This window comes from Cylas formicarius, unplaced genomic scaffold, assembly GCF_029955315.1.
Source record: "Cylas formicarius isolate icCylForm1 unplaced genomic scaffold, icCylForm1.1 PGA_scaffold_8__14_contigs__length_24414737, whole genome shotgun sequence".
Lineage (NCBI taxonomy): Eukaryota > Metazoa > Arthropoda > Insecta > Coleoptera > Brentidae > Cylas > Cylas formicarius.
The window spans coordinates 15483035-15503566 of NW_026844361.1; the positions used below are offsets into that span (position 1 = coordinate 15483035).

Genomic DNA, 20532 nt, shown 5'->3' on the forward strand with positions numbered 1-20532 from the left:
TCGTGTGTTTCGACCGACCTCGCTGTCGAAAATAAACAAAAGCTGCGCTCTGTTAGGGATACAATAAGATGGCATGTGGCGGTGGACGCGAGGGAATGGAACGAACTGAGAAAAAAAATCATTGGCCATATAGTATGGCAATTTGAAAAAATGTGTAGAAATTATGAGTGGAAATTGCAATGTCGCTGTGTCTTTTAGTTGGAGAAATTTCATAACAGCCTCAGAAACTTCCGTCCATCGGTAGTTAGAACCTTTCAGAATTCGGTAAAAATCGCATCGAAGGAAATTACTATATATATCCGCAGAAATCTTACTTATCGATGTATCGACTCAAAACTTCCATGTACAAATAACTCTCAACGGGAGAACATTTTAGCGTATACATACAAAATTTTATGATGCTGGTGGATACCTTAGTCTTTTGATGTACATTTTTGAGCATCAGAAGTGTACCGGCAGAACATTTTCCATACCAAGAAATGATGTGCAGGTACAAATCTGATATATTTTGTGTATAAAGGCGATAGCACCGATAAAACCTTTCGTGTATCAGGAGGTATTGTATTCCGACAGTTGTTGTATTTGTAGACGGTGACAATAGAACTTTTTGTGTATGAGTAGATATTTCGGTGTATGCATATAACAATTTTTGTATGGATCATGCCTTCAGCCAGTAGAACCTTTCAAAAATTGGTTCCAAAGAAATTTCTATGCATCCGCAGAAATCGTACTTATCGATGTATCCATTCAAAACTTCAATGTACAAGTAACTCCTAACAGCAGAACATTTTAGCATATAAATACAAAATTTTATGGTGCTGGTGGATACATTAGTATTTTGATGTACATTTTTGAGGATCGGAAGAAATTTGAAGTGTACCGGTAGAACATTTTCCATACCAAGAAATGATGTGCAGGTACAAATCTGATATATTTTGTGTATAAAGGCGATAGCACGGATAAAACCTTTCGTGTGTCAGGAGGTGTTGCATGTATTAATATAGAATTTCTTATATCGATAAAAATCCCCGTATATCAATATTTATTGTATGGTTTGAAACTCCCGTATGTTGTTCGAATTTTCAATAAAGCTGTCGTATCGGTGTAATGAGAATTTCTAGGGATAAAATGTTCCTGCATTTTAATATGCCGATACAAGCTCTCATGGAATCGTTAGAACTTTGATATAAACTTTTTATTATCGGCAATATTTTCATGGTATTGATTTTGTGATAGCATTAAAGAATTTTCCGCTTCCACACTTTTTGTGTATGAGTAGAAATTTCGGTGTATGGATATAACAATTTTTGTATGGATCATAACTTCTGCCAGTAGAACCTTTCAGAATTCGATAAAAATCGAATCCAAAGAAATGTCTATGTATCCGCAGAAATCGTACTTATCGATGTATCCACTCAAAACTTCCATGTACAAGTAACTCCTAACGGCAGAACATTTTAGCGTATAAATACAAAATTTTATGGTGCTGGTGGATACGTTAGTATTTTGATGTACATTTTTGAGGATCGGAAGGAATTTGAAGTATACCGGTAGAACATTTTCCATACCGAGAGATGATGTCCAGGTACAAATCTGATCTATTTTGTGTATAAAGGCGATAGCACCGATAAAACCTTTGTATTAATTGCATTAATATAAAATTTCTTGTATCGATAAAAATCCCCGTATATCAATATTTATTGTATGCTTTGAAACTCCCGTATGTTGTTGGAATTTTGAATAAAGCTATGGTATCAGTGTAAAGAGAATTTCTAGGGATAAAACTTTTCTGCATTTTAATATTCCGATACAAACTCTCATGGAATCGTTAGTACTTTGATTTAAACCTTTTATTAACGGCAATATTTTTTTGGTGTTGATTTTGTGATAGCATTAAATAATTTTCCGCTTCGAAAGTTGTTTTATTTGTAGAAACGTTAGTATATGATTACTACGGTAACAATAGAACTTTTTGTATATGAGTAGATATTTCCGTGTATGGATATAACAATTTTTGTATGGATCATAACTTCTGCCAGTAGAATCGGATCCACACAAATTTCGATGTATCGACCCAAAACTTCCATGTACAAATAACTCCTAACGGCAAAACATTTTAGCGTATAAATACAAAATTTTATCGTTCTGGTGGATATGTTAGTATTTTGATGTACATTTTTGAGGATCGGAAGGAATTTGAGGTATAGTAGAAGTAGAACATTTTCCATACCAAGAAATGATGTGCAGGCACAAATTTGATGTTTTGTGTATAAAGGCGATAGCACCGATAAAACCTTTCGTGTATGAGCAGGTATTGCAAGCAGTGTATAAATATTTATTGTATGATTTGAAACTCCGATAAGTAGAAATTATTGGATTGGTTGAATGATTCTATATTTTAATATACCTGTACAAACTTTCGAGTGTTGATATAAACATAATTATTTTGTTATAAACTTTTTATTATCGGCAATATTTTCATGATATTGATTTCGTAATAGATAATTTTCAGCATCGAAGGTAGTTGGATTTGTAGAAATGTTAATATTTGATTACTACGGTAACAATAAAGCTTTGTGAGTTTGAGTACGTATGTCAGCCTATGGATATAATTATTTTTGTATGGATCGTAACTTCCGTATAATGTTAGAAATTGTTATAAAGCTGGAGTATCCTTGTAAAAGAAACTTCTATTGGTGAAACTTTCCTGCATTTTAGTGGAGCGATACAAAATTTGCTAATATTTCGATCATATCGGTAATAATGCAAGGGATGACGAAGAATATGTAGAATCGGGAGGATTAATGGAGTTTTAGAAACAAAACTGTAAAAATATTGTCAAATATTATGTGATTGTATTGTGCTAACTTACGAATGCCAAAATTTTTTAACTGTAGAAATATTCGTGTATTGTGTGCCTTAACACTATTGTATGGCAGTCTGTCCATGGAAAGTTTGTAGCATAGGTAGAAATCTGCGCGTATCGATATAGCATTTTTTTGAGAAATTGAAACTTCATGTATTGGTAGAAGCGCGAATGTTTCCGTGAAAAAAGAAACTGGCACCGTGGACTTTTTAGAATAAATTTTTTCCATCACGTTCGTTTATCAACGGTGACACAAAAACTGTTTCGACCAGCAGCAGTCTCGCAGTCGCGAATAAACAAAAGCCGCGCGCTGTACGGGGTAGAACAAAAGTCGCCGAGACGTGACGGTTTAGGTGGAGGAGAAAAAGAGCGAGTTGGAAAAAAATCGGTGAATAATCTAGGCGGCAGTATAGTCTGTCGTTGACCACCGGAAAGATTAATTGTTCGGAAAGAAATAACTTTTTGCCGGGAGTGAGTTTCTTTCGAATGGGAAAGCGATGGAAATAATTCTTCGGAACGAGAGATTGATTGCAGAAGGGTTTACGCGGAGTTAAGTGAACGCACCGAGTGCGAGCAATTAGAAAACTCGCAAGGATTATGGGGTTTCGGATAAGGATGAAGTACTCAGAAATAATTCTTGTAAGCGGGATCTGAGATGTTAATTTAGAAAGTTAGCATGTGTTTGTAACGCTCTTTTCCCAATCAAAGCTTCAATTTCCTTCGTTAATAAAAAGTTTCTCGATTCTTGCGAAATACTTTTTTTTTTAATTTAACAGACAAGTTTGATTTTTGTTAAAGAATTTTCTTAATTACAAATATCATTTAGCCATACCTCATATAAGAAGACGTAGCTTGCATTGTCAGTCTACTGAATTTAAACGTGCTGGTATGTCCTTGCCTGAAATTAGAAACGGGATTGATCGGAATGATATAACAGATATGCGATATTGGGCAGAGTGGTCGACACATACATTTTAGGAGCTCAGAAATCAGTTCTTAAGACTTGTGCCCTTAGAGACCGCTTCAGTTCAATTAGCGCAGATCTTTCAGATCGATTTATCAAAGAATTAGAGCTTACGGGCTACAGTCATACCCTCCTCGGTTGGTATAGATATACCTACACAACTACGTCTAGTTCAAGGGAGTGGAATCGGATCGTTTTTGTTTGCGAGCTGAGGCATTATGGCTTGGGTGGCAATTTGTAAACACGACAATGCCGCTGCTGTTAATCGAAACCTTTTTCAAATGGCTGTTGTAACCGGTATTTCGTGACACTCCCCAAGTGAACAAACACGCCTAATGAACAAATGTGATGGATAGAAGTATGACTAAGGTGGTAAGTAAGATTATCCTGGAAGAACGTACAGGGCGGGCACTTTATTAGAGGCCTGTGCCTTTTCTCAGGAACTGCTGATTTTAGAAATAAAAAGTTTATACAAAAGTTTTATGGTTCAAATTAAATTTTAAAATTATTTATTTTTCATATATACAGGCTGTCCGATTAGTGCTGGACCGACATTAGTTTATAAATTCCAAATGGAACATCGTATATATTTTAATATTTTAGGATCCTTGCCAAAAATAATGGTAACTATTGTAGAAACTACTTATTGGAATTTTATGTAGTTTAGACATTGGGAATATATATTTTTTTATGCAGTAATGACTACTTAATCAAAATTTAAACACATTTTTAAAAGATTTTAGAAGCGGGTTAAAGTTTGCTATAAGCGGTTAATTTGGTTAGTTTAGATAGTTAGTTAGATAGTTAGAATTTTATAGTGGCATATTTTCTTATATTTTATTTAATATTAATGATTGTTTCAACGAATGATATGACAATTTATTAAAATTTCACATATTTAAATAAAGTTTTCATTAAAAGTAAAAAATCCCATTTTTTTTAAGGGCATAATAATGTTATTATGAAACTCGCTTTTTACCCTAGTAGACTATGGTAACTAAAATGTATTTATAATTATTTTAAGTGACGTTATAATTAAGAGTCAGAGTTTGATAGATGTGATTTTAATCAAGCAATATTATTAGTACTTAAGTTTAAAATGTATACGGTGCAAAAAAAAATAGACATACTTGAATGTTCTTTATCATATTCGAAAAGTGCAGTTCTGGCTCTTGGAGAGTATCAAAGAAAGTTTCCTGTAAGGCGGATTCCAGAGAAGCTATTTCGAAAAATTTATTCAAAGTTTAGGCAAGATCGCTACTTCTGCCAACGGCCAAGAAAAGACCAGGATAAGTTCTAACAGAGGAGAAGCAGTAGGATTACTACTAAATTTTGAGAATATACCAGAATCCTCCACTCGTCAAGCTGCATTGAAGTTGGATGTTAAAAGAACTAATCTGAGAAATTGTAGTAGACGATTTGTGAAAGTGTGGTGCGGAATATACCGATCAAAGGTTATGGGGCCAATTTTCTTTAATTAATACTTGAAACTCTAGACAATATTGTGAACTAATATCTGAGCAAGATGGCGCTCCGTACCACCAAGGTAACGATATCACTGAATTTCTAAATCAAATAGATCAAATGGATAGGCCAAATAGAAACATCTGGTGGCCACCTCGAAGTCCAGGTCTTACCCCATTGGATTTTTATGGGGGACAATTTAAGATATGATATATAAAGGAAGATGCACTACGGTAAATGAAATACAAAGGTGTATTAGGGAAGGTGTAGTCCAACTAAATAATACCGATCTTGTTTCTAATGCAATAAAGCATATAGAGGTGATTCATTCAACGTACATTATTCAAAATGGTGGACTTGTTGAAAACCTACTCTCTATTTTCTATTTTGTTTTACTTTAGTTTTTACTTTAATTGTTACAATTACTGTTGTTCCTTGCTTTTACTTGTAACTGTTACTTGTTTTAAATTTTTAATTTTCTATGATAATTATACATATTATTTTACATCGTTGACGATATAAAAAATGATGACGTTTTAATTTCCTAAAGCTATAAATCTCTGTATTTCCTTACCTACAAAAAAGACCCATCACCCATTGCAAAAATCCTTAAAATTAATTAAAAAACAAAAACGATATGCTTTTTTAAAATTCTTAAAAATAATTAAGTGTCAGTATTTCGAAAACCATTAGATTTAGGTATAGGACATATATATACCAAATTATAGGTGTTTTGTTTTTGAGAAAAAATATCAAAAACATTTTAAAAAAAAGGAATACTGCAAATTGAAATTTTAAAAAAATGTCCTTTAATTTAAGACATCCTGTACAATCTTAAAATACCTAGTCATCGCAGATCGTTAAAATGAAGTCTTCTAAAAATGGGTTATTACTGGCAGCGCGAAAGACCATATTTACTAACATAATTTTTTTCATAAAAAAATATATAATCTCAATTTCTGTCTAAACTACACAAAATTCGAATAAGTAGTTTCTATACCTTTATTTTTCGCAAGGATTGTAAAAATATCGAAATAAATACGGTGTTCCGTTTAAACTTTTAAAACTAATGTCAGTCCAGTACTTATCGGACACCCTGTATATATAAAAAATAAATAATTTTAAAATTTAATTTAACCCATCTAATTTTTGTATAAACTTTTTTTTTTCTAAAATCAATAGCTCCCGAGAAAAGGTGCAGGGCCGTAATAAAGTGCCCACCCTACACGCCAGAAAAAGTTTTCCTAATATACAAAGTATCCAAGATTCGAACAAGTAGTTTGTATAAAAGTTACCTTTATTTTTGCCAAGGATTCCGAAAATATCAAAATATATAGGTTGTTCCTTTTAAAATTTTGAAACTAATGTCGGTCCAGCACTTACCGGACACCCTGTGTAAATAAAAAATAGCTAATTTTAAAATCTAATTTAAACCATAGAACTTTTGTATAAACCTTTTTTTTTTCAAAAATCAGTAGCTCTTGAGAAATGGCACAGGTCCCTAATAATATCGATATCGATCATCTGATTCGCAGCGAGGAGTTGCGGACATTCGAAACTTCCGTCCATCCGTTTCAATATATAGATATTATTGCATTCATGGGGTTACGATTGCGAAAATCATAAAAGAAATTCGAGTACACTATCGACTTTAATTTCTGAACGCGACGCATAATAAATCAACGCGTTAAGGCATACGGACGCCTTAAATTGTCTTCTGTCTTTTCGCATATCACTTAATGCGAGCAACCATTTATCAATGGAATTATTAGCGTCTGCCTCGAGGTGTATTTAGTCGAACATCTGTTAGATTCCGGGCCAAATAATCCGAGTTAATTCGGGTTACTGATGGTTATCCCGTTCACCTCTATATCAGGCGGGACGCTGCAGATGCGTCGATCGTGTATCATAGTCGGAGCGATGTTTTGTCACGGCTCCTTAGCTTTTCTGCGTTTCCGCGTTCAGTCAAAATGTTATCAATGTGGCACCGCATAACCGCATCGAGCTAATATAAGGAGATAATGGTCGAGGCTTGTAGCGGCATCGACTTCACATAATCTTGGTTTCGAGGTTTAACTCTCGCGTATGTCATTATATACACATTAGCGAGCCGTTTGATAAGTGAGCGAGTCCTTTATATTTCACGAACAATGGCGGTTGCGTTCAGATACTCTTCGGATGTATGAAGTTTAGCGTCAAAATATCAATCTTGTGCATATTCTGATAAGTTTGAAAAATACTGGTAAAACGGTATAGTCTCGGCAATAAAACTTTAACGATGTTATCACCTATTGTTATTATACATGCAAGCTAATTAGAGGGTGTAAAAAATAAGATTCTCGTTTTTTTTTGGTTTTATGGTTATTATTTATAAATATCGCTACTAGTAGTTAAAAAATTATAATTTAGTAGGGGGAACGTCGGGGAGAGCTGTGAAATATTGAGTAGGGGGCTGAATGCACTGAAAGAATTGTCTTTAAAGCACTCCCTCCTTCTTGATCCCCAAAAATGTTGCTTATTATTATTAGGACGTAAACGACTGTGCAAAAGGGTTGAAATTGATACTGTGTTGCCCATAAAGGAGACTGTGCGGAATCTCGGCTTAGTATTTGATGGTTCTCTTAGATTTACCGCTCGTAATGGGTGTTTTTTTTCGATGTATAGAATTTTAAGTTGGCATTACTGTTCAAAATGGCGACCGATTTAACAGCTGTCAAGTGAGTTATTCTCAGTTTGGTTTGGCAATTCATCATGAATAGACTCACGCCTGAACAACGCTTGCAAATAGTGCAATTTTATTTCGAAAATAATGGTTCTGTGCGGGATACCTATCGCGCACTACGTCCATTTTATCGTCGACAAAATCGTCCATCAGAGCAGTTAATTCGATTAACCATGGAACTTTTTCGCACCACGTCTACTCTTATTGATAACTTGCATCCCCAGAGACGCCGTACGGTGCGTACAAAAGAAGCTGTTACTGCTGTAGAGCGTACCATTGAGGAAGACCCGAATGAGTCCATCCGCCATCGAGCACAGGAATTGGATCTGTGTCCATTCACTTTATGGAAGATTTTGTGGAAAGATTTTGGTTTACGTGCTTACAAAATCCAACTCATCATCATCATCATCAAGTAAGGCGTAGATTCGTTGAATGGGCCCAAAACGAGATTGCCGTTGTTCTCGATTTTCATAAGCGAATTTTGTTTAGCGATGAAGCGCACTTCTGGTTGAATGGCTACGTCAACAAACAAAACTGCCGCATTTGGAGCGAAGCTAATCCTCAAGTGTATGTCGAAACACTGTTACATCCAGAAAAACTGACTGTTTGGTGCGCTTTATGGGCTGGTGAAATCATCATCATCATTGAAAATCTTGAAAAACGATGACGGCCAGAACGTTACAGTCAATGGTGATCGGTATAAAGCTATGATTACTAACTCTTTCATTCCTGAATTGAATAACCATGATGTCCAGAAGATGTGGTTTCAACAAGACGGCGCAACATGTCACACAGCTCGTGCCACAATCGATTTATTGAAAGACACGTTTGGTGACCGCCTAATTTCACGTTTTGGAGCTGTGAATTGGCCTCCAAGATCTTGTAATTTAAAACCGCTAGACTACTTTCTGTAGGGCTATGTAAAGTCATTGGTTTATGCGGATAAGCCACAAACGCTTGACCATTTGGAAGACAACATTCGCCGTGTTATTGCCGATGTACGGTCACAAATGTCGGAAAAAGTCATCGAAAATTGGACGTCCAGATTGAACTACATCCGCGCCAGCCGTGGCGGTCATATGCCAGAAAAATCATATTTAAAATGTAATGCCACAAGATTATCTTTCGGATAAATAAAATTCATGTCAATCGAATAATCCATCGTTGTTTTATTGCAACTTAAAGTTCTATACATCGAAAAAAAAACACCCCTTATAAAGAGTGGTCGAAGAGCTTAGGTCCTAATAAAACATATATATAGTAATCGTAACTTTATATCAAAAAAGGTAAAGACTTACTTTACTTACTTTGGGACTCCATCGTACTATCCTTATTCAATTACTGTAATGTTGTTTACACAAATTGTTTAAACAGTTCTGATAAAGAAAAATTCAGCTAATTCAAAATTCATGTCTTAGACTTATTCATGGAATAAGAAAGTACCAGCCAATTTCACACAAACTCTGTGAAACAGGGTGGCTTAGCATGGAAAGGAGGAGAGAATTACATTCTGCTTGTTTTTTTTTTAATAAAATTATAAACTTCAAATGCCCTACGTACTTATTCAGAACACATGTGCATAATTTCAATATCACGTTTAGGGGAAAGATCACTCCACCATTTTATAGGACGGCAATGTTTGCGGGTTCCAGGCATTGTCTGTCTCCAATTTGAAAGGAAAGTATAAAAATTACATTTGGCAACGCATGCATGCATAGTTTCTAGTTTCTTTTCTGCAATATGTAGAGCTTTTTATTTATTTATAGAAGTTTTTCTAAATTACATGCTTATATCACGTTTAGTTTTTTTTTTTTTTATATATTATAATTAAACTTCTCGGCCTATGTTAAGTTTATAAATTAATTAATTTCGTACTTGTTTATGTGGACCAGGGACTTACTCCTTTGAGTTTCTCATCGCTATTTATTGTTATTATTATTATTATTATTATTATTATTATTATTATTATCATCATTATTTTACAATACATACATACCTCATCATCTTCACTAATTTCTATTTCCTCTGTATTGGACTCGCTTTTTCTCGGTACTTCATTATCATATAAGAACTCCAAAAGATGAAAATTCCATGTTTCATAAACATCTCCGCTTGCACCAAATCTTTGGTTTTCCTTATTATTTTTTTTAATTCTTTACGGTAGGAACTACGCATAGTGTTAGTTTTTTTAACCACCGTATCTTTTGTAGGTGCTGGATCTATTGTTTTTAATTTTCCACCAATTTATTGTACGCATCTAATTTTGAAGGTTTATTTAAATGTTGCGATATTATATAAACAAGGTAGCGATCTATATAACTGAATTATCTGCCATGTTTTTTAAAGTAACTTAATTGAAAACTTAAAACGACTCAGTATAGTTCTTTCATATGTGCCTAACTGATCTGCTGTCTCCTGGCTCGCAGACACTCTTGACCTGTACTCTTATATCACAAATACACATTCCGGTAATTTTTCAAGCGCCGGAAGTTTTTTGAGAAGCCGAGAGTTCAGGCCCGGCGTTCCGACGAATACGCCCACTAACGATACGGTCTGCCTTCAGGTTTGCAAATCGAAAGGCCTACGTGCCTATGAAACTGTAATCAGTAAATTAAACCAGATTGCTTTCGAAAAATCGTCAGTGGGCGGGGCAAGTTCGTAGCGCGTGGCGCGAAGAAGCCTTGTATTTCAAAAAGAAGCCGCTTTGCGGTTTCTTGTCAAAAAAGGGACGCATTATTTTTTTATCGTGCTTCTGCGGACCACATTGAAACTTTCGCAAAATCGACGTAATTATATTGTGCATACACCCAGTACAAAGAGTCTTTCACACATCGCTAAACTTAAAGCCACGGCAAACTATGATAAATATAAAAATTTGTACAAAGGATTTAATACTGAATAAAAAATGCTACATCTAAATTAAAACTGCCAAATTGAGGAAGTATTAACGCTTCAGATCTTTATGCATTTATGTTGGAGCAAAAAGTACGTGTAGTAGCGGCAGAGGCAAAACTTAAATTAAATAAATAAACTCGTGAGTCAAATGCCGTTTACCGCACTTGTTGCATAATGTACTATTACAGACCCCAATACTTGCTATCTTTTAATCCACACTTTCTAACATTAAATTTGATGTCCCGTTATCTGAAAGTAATTAATTTTTCTCACTTAATTCATGTTTTGTATAAGGTTCATTATTTTGTTTCATAATCTCATTAATTTCTCTTCTTGCCTTGCTCTTTCCAAATTATTTCATTCTCCTTGAAATTTTCCATTTCATATTCGCTACGTACATTTTTAATTAGTATCTTTGTGCGCCATACACTGCAATTAATAAAAACGAGTTTGGAAATTGTCTCCGCGTAAAATGTAACTAAAATTGCGATCTAAATTTTCAATCTTGCCTCGTCACGAGCGAGACAATAAAACCTGTCAGCAGGTAAACGCGAACCGAAATCCCAGAAAACTGTAAACCGGGCCAATAACAACGTAACGCGTGTCGCTCCGGTCGGTAAACGGCGAAACACCCATTATCGACTGTAAAAATGGCTTGCTTTATTAGCCAAACATTTTACGGCCAGTTTTACAGTCGAGAGCGAAGAATGCCCTGTAAAATTGGGTGCAGGCGACGGTGGCGCCACTGCGGTGAGTGTGTGAGTTAACTTTGAAAGCCAATACGTTATGTTTGTGATGACGTAACATCAAGACTTTAGTTAACGAGTTAGAGTGTTTTATGCTACTGAAGCAGTTAACTTTGGGAATGGTAACGCTTTCTGCAAATCGAATGAAAAGCCAAAATAATGAGATGGATTAGTTGATACTCGCTCTTGATCTTGTTTTAACGCATTTCTAGCCTATTCTGCTAGCTTCCCATCACATCTTTCACATGTGTCTTTGCGTGGTTGGTGGAAATGTTGATTAAAATCCTTTTTGAATATTTTTCTATAAGTCCATTCATTAACTGCTTTTAAATTATTTTCGTCACAGTGAAGCTCATAAAAATCAAACATTTTTTTTATAGTCAGTTCAGAATGAATATTTTCTGTCGGGATTATTGTCCCTAGCATAATGGGATTCAAATTTCGGGAAACCGATAATATGGTTTTGAACGATCATATTTGCTTCATCACATATTTTTTTCGACAATCCAGGCAATCCAGGTTTTTAGATTTTAATACACGTTTCAATCGTCCTTTGCTTATTTGAAAAGTATTTGAAAATAATTTTTTACAAACAACAACTTTGCCTGTTTTAGGATTTAACCAATACGTAAAACTCTCATTTCTACATGAACACTGCGTCCCGTCGCTTCCTATAGTAATATATTTTGCTTATTAAAGTCTCCTAATTTCCAAAACATTTCGAAAATACGTTTTCTTTCCGTTTCATTTAAATTTTTCAAGCAGTCTTTTCGGCGTTGGCAATCTTCACTTTGAAAAACTTTCGCAGGAATAATTTTTCCCGATTGTGTATCGTATCTTTTCCCTGAATTCCGTGTAATTTTACGAATTTTCTGAATATAAGTATCACTTCTGTGTTCGCGGAATCCTTTGAAAGTGCTGTTTTGTAAATTCTCATTCTCAATTACTCCTCCTTTTTCTGTTGAGGAAAAATTAAATATTATTTTTAAATTTCAATTTAATATCAAAACGTAATTTAAATTACCTTCATCACTGCTTTCAACATTTTGTGCTCCACTTTTTGACATCGTCAATAAAATCGTAATATAACATTTTCAAATGTACTAAGTATATTTCAATACCCATTAATTTTTTTGACAGTTCAGCATAAATCATAAATGTCACAAGTGCCAACTTGATTAAAGATGAAAATGGAGTTAAGCCACTTTCAAAATAAACGGCTCAATTATTCCAAATTAATCCAGTTTTCAGAAAAACTTGCTTTTATTTCAGAAAACCAACGATTTAGGTATAGCGGCACGATACATCATTCAAAAGGGAATTTAATTTGTTCTTAGAATATGTGATAATATACAGAGTTCCGTTTTGAGAATGCACTTTTCACCATTTTTGTTTCTGGTAAGCAAATCATTGGTTTTGACAAACCCTGTAGAACCTCTCTATATATTACGTGACTTTAACTCACATCATCATAGAAGTTTATTGTTGTTGACATATCTATTGAGATTGGGGTGTTTAGATCAGTTCCTTTTGCTCGAACTTCTGGTGTACCTCAAAGTTCTAACCTTGGACCACTTCAACATGTTTATAGACGATCCCATATCTCTGATCATAGCCTATGCGGATGACCTAAAAGGCCAACATCAATATTGTCAGTCCGTGGGCGTACTAAAAATAAATTGCACCTTTGCAAGTGTATACAATGTGGTTTCTCCAATAGTCTATAATTACAGTATGGATGGTATTATCCTGAAATCGTTTCCAATGCAATACAAATTTTATGAGTCGTAATAAGGAATTGCATTCATTTTTGTAGCTCATCTACTATTAAAATGTTATTTTACTGCTACGTTGACCATGGTATGGTCATCAATATATAACTGCCACCCTCGGTCCATTGAGGGTGTGCGGAGAAGGCTGCTGAAGTATCTAAAGTTCAGTAAAGAGGATGCCTATCCTGAGAAAGCAGCTAATGAGGAAGTTCGTTGACTTGCAATCTGTATCATTTCTTCGATTTCCTGTTTCTTCTAGAATGTGCCTCGGCCGGAAGGGCCTTTCTTACCGCAGTTACTCAGATCCAATATCCATTTTCAAAACCGATTTACAATATATGTGTTACCTTTAACAAACTGTCACCACACTTTGCTTTATATTATCATAGTCTCCAGGCGATACAATTTCGATTGGCGTAGGGTTATCCGTATTGGCAAGTCTTATCTTTTTCTTTCTTCTTCCTTCCTTTTTTTTTTTCTCTTTAGTTTAAGATTAGTAGTAAGTTTTTCCGTCCCCTGTGTATATATCGATTGTATGATTTATATTTTTGGCAACAAAGTGCTATTATTGTTAGCGGATATATGGATGTGTATAATAATAAACACGTCTCGCCGTTCTTCAAGCCCAAATTGTCGCCGAACCATAATCATAAATGAAGGTGGTAGTGAGGTCCGGTCGTCTGGAGATACCTTCGAGACCCGTAAACGGAATTACTCGTTCGTGCAGAGGACAAACGCTACTCCTTCCGGATGATTATAGTAAGACGAGTCCCTCAGGACGGTGACGTACTAAATCTGGAACGGGAGAAATGTGCCGTCTACGCGGACGCCTGCTAATGGCGATTGCCGTTTAGGTTTATGGCGGGATCGCTTGGGTTTCGTTAGCGAAATGGACCGGCAAGTTCACGAGAGAGGCTTTTTGACAATTATGGCACTTAATCCGCGTCGTATCGGAACACACCTGCGTTCTCTAATTCTTGAACCTGCACTGAGAAAGACGATGTAATAGTTAAGGCGTCTATGGCTCGTCCTCTCCATTTAGGGTTAGAGATGATGCTACTAGCCCTTTTACACTAGTCGAAAGCTTTTGATACTCTTAGTTACCATATTTTAATTTCAATGATAAATTTTATTGTTTTATCAGAAATCATAAAAACGTTAATAAAGATATAACTTAGGACGACTTTCTTCATTGCATGTGTAATCCATTTCAGTCAAAATAAACAACTGACAAAATTCGCATAGGGCTAATAATTGACTGATACGTTAAATACACTATTATACATGAAATGTCAAAAATCCAATTCGATTCGACTTGTGCAAAAAAAAATATTCAAGGTCGAACTTACAAAATTGTAGTTTTTTCCCTTTTTTCTCTAAAACGTGAAAATAGGTCAGACAAAAGTTATAGATCGTACAATTATTTACAAATATTGTTGAATTTTTTTAACGTGGTTTCCCTAGTAGATATACTCCACCATCTGTTGTATGGTAATATTGATAATTTTCAAAGTGGAATAGGTGTTTCTTCTAAATATTGTTACAATAGATAATTGTCTACTTTCACTTCAACAATTATTTCTTCATCTTCATCTTATTCTTCTTGCAGAATCCCTGTTCGCTCTTCTAAGAAAAGGGATGCAACAAATGTGTCTTCATTAGAATGATAAATACTTTCTTCGGTTGCAGTCGATTCAATATTGGACCAAGTCATTAATGCATACTAGCGAACAAAATAATTCCACTTTTTGACAGCCACAATTCTTACTATAACCCGTTTGCAGTTACAGAAAATAGTATTGGATAGTTTTTCTAGCAGCAGAGCTTGTATGGGATCCAAATAATTATCTGTTAATTTTCAACTCCATATACACGAATCAAATGCTGACAGGCAGAAGCAGATGTTGGAGGTAGACAAGACAAATGAACTGCTTTATTGTTCCATGCAGTTTACAAACTTCAAATATCTATATTTATCTATGCAATCAATTTTTTTTTGGAGCACCATATATTGCAAGAAAAAAAACGACTTCTATTTGTAACGGTGTTGTGTGGAGAAGAGTCAATCTTTGCAAATACTTCTGGCAATCAATTAAATCATTTCATTTTTCGAACATTTGAAATACTGCTGTTTCACCTCTTTCAAAAATGCTAACGTAGTATCAACAAATCAACATCTTCCCCAATAACGGCAGTTGAGTTCGAACTTATTGTGAGAGTATTTGCAAGAAATTGTTGTTGGTTTGTTGGAACTTTCATAGCTCGATCAAAAATGATATCAAAAGATGAAGATGTTTTTGTTTTGTTTTTGTAGAAAAGAAAAGTGACGTTGGACGTCGATACGGACTTACATCGTAGACTGTATCCACGTTTTGAAGTTGTAAAGAAAAAATTATACATGCTGATGCGGCAGGCAGCTCTAGTAAAAAACTAAGCAATCCAAAATTTGAAGATTTGGATCGGGCAATGTTGCAGTGGTTCCAACAGCAACGTTCTGAAAATATACTACTCTCTGGACCTATCGTAAAACTAAAAGCAGAAAAGTTTGCTGAACAGCTTGGCATTATCGAATTCAAGGCTTCGTAAGGATGGTTGGGGAAGTTCAAACAGAGAGATGATATAAATTATTGACCGATAAGTGGCGAAGCCCGGGATGTCGAAAGAAACGTCACTAACGACTGGCTGGAGAAGACGTGGCCAAAACAAGTAAAAAAGTACCATGCTGACGACATTTTTAAGGCTGACGAAACTGGTATTTTTTACAAAATGACACCAGATAAAACTTAAATTTCGAAGCGAAAATTGTGTGGGTGGAAAACTTTCTAGAGAACGTATAACAGTGTTAGTAGCCGCCAATATAAGTGGGAGAGAAAAAAGAAAGCTAGTCCTGATTGGAAAATCAACTAAGCTATGATGTTTTAAGAACATCAAGCATTTGCTGGTCACTTACAGGGCAAACAAGTCTGCATGGATGACATCCCAAATTTTTGAAGAGGTGATACGGAAATGGGATGCAGAATTAAAGGGGAGGACAATATTACTTCTCTTAGAGAACTACCCTGCACATCCCCATATTCCAAATCTACGGAATATTGAATTGGCATTTCTTCCAGCCAAAACAACAAGTGCATTACAGCCGATGGACCAGAGCGTAATAAAAAGTCTTAAGAGTCGATACAGGAAAAACATTTTAATGGAAATGATCGAGTCCGAAGACAAAATTTCCATTAATATGCTAGATGCAATCAACTTTATTAGTAAAGCTTGGGAAGAATTCAACAGAATGCGAACAGGACTTGGAAGATGATCAGCCACTAAGCGAGTGGATAAAGCAGTTCCAAACAACAATTACGTTTGCAAGTGAGGAGTTGCAAGATTTTATGGTGATTGGTCAGGATTTGCCTACTACAGCAGACTTGACAGAGGAACCCATATTACAACAATCAAGAAAGGGTGCGGAAGAGCACCAAGAGGAAGAAGTTGATATGGGACCACCACCAACTATTTTACAAGCTCTATATTCGGTTAAGCTGCTAGAGAAATTTTTCTTGTATCATGTGTGTGTGTATCAAATAAACGCCAAAGTACGAGATGCGTACTGACATACTGAAAAAATTCAAAATAAAATGACCGATTATTTGAAACATTAAATGTAAAAGTAGCTGTTAAAATATGTATATAAAATAATTAAATATTACAGAACACATATGCGTATTGTTATTTTTCAAGTGCCTATAAGTTTTTATAACGGAAACTGTTTATAACGAAAGAAAAAGCAATGCCTTCAATTTCGCTATATAGAGTTTCGTGCATCTTTAAGCTGTGACGTTAATATTGTATAAAATTTAATTAATTCTTTATTGTTAACTAAGTAAGGCATATTTAAGCCAAAAAATAATTCATACTTTTTAGAAGGCTCTTTACTAACTTAATTTCAATAAGTTGTTTCTTTTTCCAAATAAAGAAAGAGACATTCAGACCAGTTAGTTTTTGTTATAGCGACTGCATCATTTAAGCTGTGAGTCACTGTACATACGAGGACAGCGCCAAAATTTCCCGGCCTGAATATGAAAGAAACAAAGTAGAGTAACAATTTTTTATCATTTTTCAATATAATCCCCCTTAACTTCAATACACTTATTACATCTCTTTATTAACAACTCAATCCCTTTAAAAAATATTCTTTTGGTTTGTCTACCAAATGAGCTAAAACAGCCTCTTTTAACTCAACTTCGTCTTTAAACCGCCGTCCATGTAAGTCCTTTTTCAAATATCCAAACAAATAATAGTCGCTGGAGGCCATATCTGTACTATAGAGAGGATGATTTATCTGTTGGAACCCACACTCTAAAATGGTAGCTTGTGCAACACCAGCAGTATGGACAGGTGCATTATCATGCAAAAGACGTACGCCTCTGGTCAGTTTTCCTTGACGTTTTACACGTATGCAGTCTCGCAATTTTGGTAATAATGTTGCGTAATATCCATTGACAGTGGTATTACTTTCTTTTAAATCTATCAAAAGAATTCCTTCACAATCCCAAAAGATCGTGGCTATCACCTTTTTTGTTGACTGGCAGATTCTAAATTTTCTTGGGGGTGCTTCACCCTTACGACGCCACTCCATTGATTCCTTTTTCGATAGAGGGTCATAATAGAGAACCATAGTTTCATCTCCCGTCACAATGGTTTCTATCCCGGGCTTCAGTTCCGACCCACAGAGTTGTTTTTGAATAGCCGAAACCTTATGCATACCTAAAGGATCATGCAGGATTCGACCTTGACCTTTAAACGTCGATCACTCAATACCACCTCTTCCACAATCGCAACAATATCTTCCGTTATGACCTACACTGGTCGACCAGTTCTTGATCATCTTCAATTGACTCCTGCCCCATTCAAAAACGTTTTTCCCATTCTTTCACTACAGAATACGAAGGAGAACTTTGTCTGTACACACCATCCACCCTTTCTTTAATAATTTTAGGTGGTAACCCTCCTTTTGTCAAAAACTTTATGACTGCTCTATACTCAATTTGCGTTATTTGCGACATTTTTTCGGGCACGTCTTGTTTAAAATGCTGTCAGTAAAAAACTATTTGACGTAAGATTTCAATTTTTTTTCCGCAGTCTACTAAGATATATATTTAAAAGAAGACAAAGTTTTAGCGTGATACTGGAGCTGCATCTATATCAGGCCGGGAAATTTTGGCGCTAACCTCATATATCAAAATTGTGAATTTTTAAGCAGGAAACATAAAACAATACTCTGAGAACTTCTGGTTTTATCTCAATTAAGTTACGGGGATGCAGTGTGCGGCAGTTTTTTAACCTATTTTGACAAAAGCCGAATCCAGAAACTTCAAAATTCGTATTTGAAGTTGATTTTTGGGATTCGGATAATTCTTCATTCTGCAATAATACTAAGTAGAAAGTCCCATCCATACTTCTTTAATAAAATAAGGTATCGTTTTTTTTTTCATATAATATTGTTTCATGTTAAAATAAAAACCACTTGCTGAACAAAATGAAGGCATTTCTAGGTAACTGTGTGTGCTAAATGAATTGAAATATTATTTTAAACTTGTATTTGATTCTAGCTGGAATAATGTGCTGTATCTTTGTTTGATATAAGTTGGGACTTTTAGTAGACTGAGTCTCCTCGCCTTTTTATATTAAAGACCTTTATTATTATTATCTTTTAATGTAATCGGAAGGGCTAAGTTACCAGCACGGTAGGAACCCCTTTTCTAGTCTTTGTCGAGTCAAAGTATGTTCTCTAACACACACTGACTACTATCTATCTATCAAAACGTCGTAATCAATCAGTTTAGCAATTTTATTATTCAGAAAAAGCCGTAATTCTTTTGAGACACGCCGTATCCGTTTTTCCGACGTCACGACGACCGATTTGTCTAACAAGTCGCCCGCTATAAATTTAAAATTCAACTGTATTACCTAAATAAAGCCGTTTTTGAATTATTCACGAGTCGTTTGAGTGAATTTTTGTCCTCGACATTGCGAAACGTTTTAAGAAGATCGTAAACATTGAATTAATAATACCGTCTCCCCGCGGGTGGTGGAGACAGGGCGGCTTTGACAGAGACTCCGTCTTGTTTTGAAAAACTACTTCGCTTTGACGGTCCCCTAAAGCTCGAAGGAACTTTCGGTATATTGTAACATTGCATTGTTTGGATCCACAACGTCAGTGGGCTTGGGAAGTAGATTTCTATACTATGTTGCTTATTGCTAGAGAATAATGCACTATTCAGATTTTCAAGTGGGTATTTTGCACCTTCTTTTTATCTCACCAAGTTATTCCTTTAAAAGTTTAAAGAAATGTGCTAACTAAAATATCTACATACATATATAGTATTGCTATATCAAAGATGATATTACGAACAGTCTTGGTCAGTTAATAAGAGTGGCACTAGTTATGTATTATCTTCGTTATAGGAGAAACTGTCCTAGGTGGTCAATTTGAAACATGAATATACATTATACAGTAATCTGGCAGAACTCTTTAAAAAATATGAATTTTTAATTTAATTAGGTTTAGTTGGTTAAGTAATACTTCTAGCTAAAGCTTTGTAAGAAAATCACTAACTTATTCCACATAATGTCGCACACATCTACAGAGTGTTTCGAAACAAATGCGAAAAGCTTAAGGGGGTCAAAAGTCAACCATTATGGAGGTATCGCGGCACAAATATCTTGAAAAAATAATATTTTTATTTGTTACGAAAGTTGAATGAACAATTAAATAGTACGCAAGTATTACTAATATAAAAACACACTTTCTTGACTAAATATAATGCCTATTTTTTTCATAGAACAGTTTCTAAATAATCAAAAATATCAAGCATTAACAATTTTAGCGGGCGCTGTCAAACAATTACCTTTTGTGCCAACATTTATTTTATTTAAAAATAATTTATTAATTCTGAAACCAACTTGAATTGAAATATTGAATATTAATGCTTGTCCTTACATAAAATGCATATCTACCATTTAAATTGTATTATGAAAAAATTGAAAGAGAAAAAAAAAACAAATAGAATAAAATAAAAAAAATATGTTTTTTATGTCATTGCAAAAGTTTT

General features: G+C 34.8%; 2 protein-coding genes across 5 annotated transcripts in view; one reads left to right on the forward strand and one right to left on the reverse strand.

The window, feature by feature from the left end:
- The window catches only part of LOC132706791 (fasciclin-3), a 448477-nt gene that overhangs the window by 242789 nt on the left and 185156 nt on the right, over positions 1-20532 (forward strand). The gene's annotated exons all lie outside the window — the stretch shown is intronic.
- The window catches only part of LOC132706790 (uncharacterized), a 242995-nt gene that overhangs the window by 21903 nt on the left and 200560 nt on the right, over positions 1-20532 (reverse strand). The gene's annotated exons all lie outside the window — the stretch shown is intronic.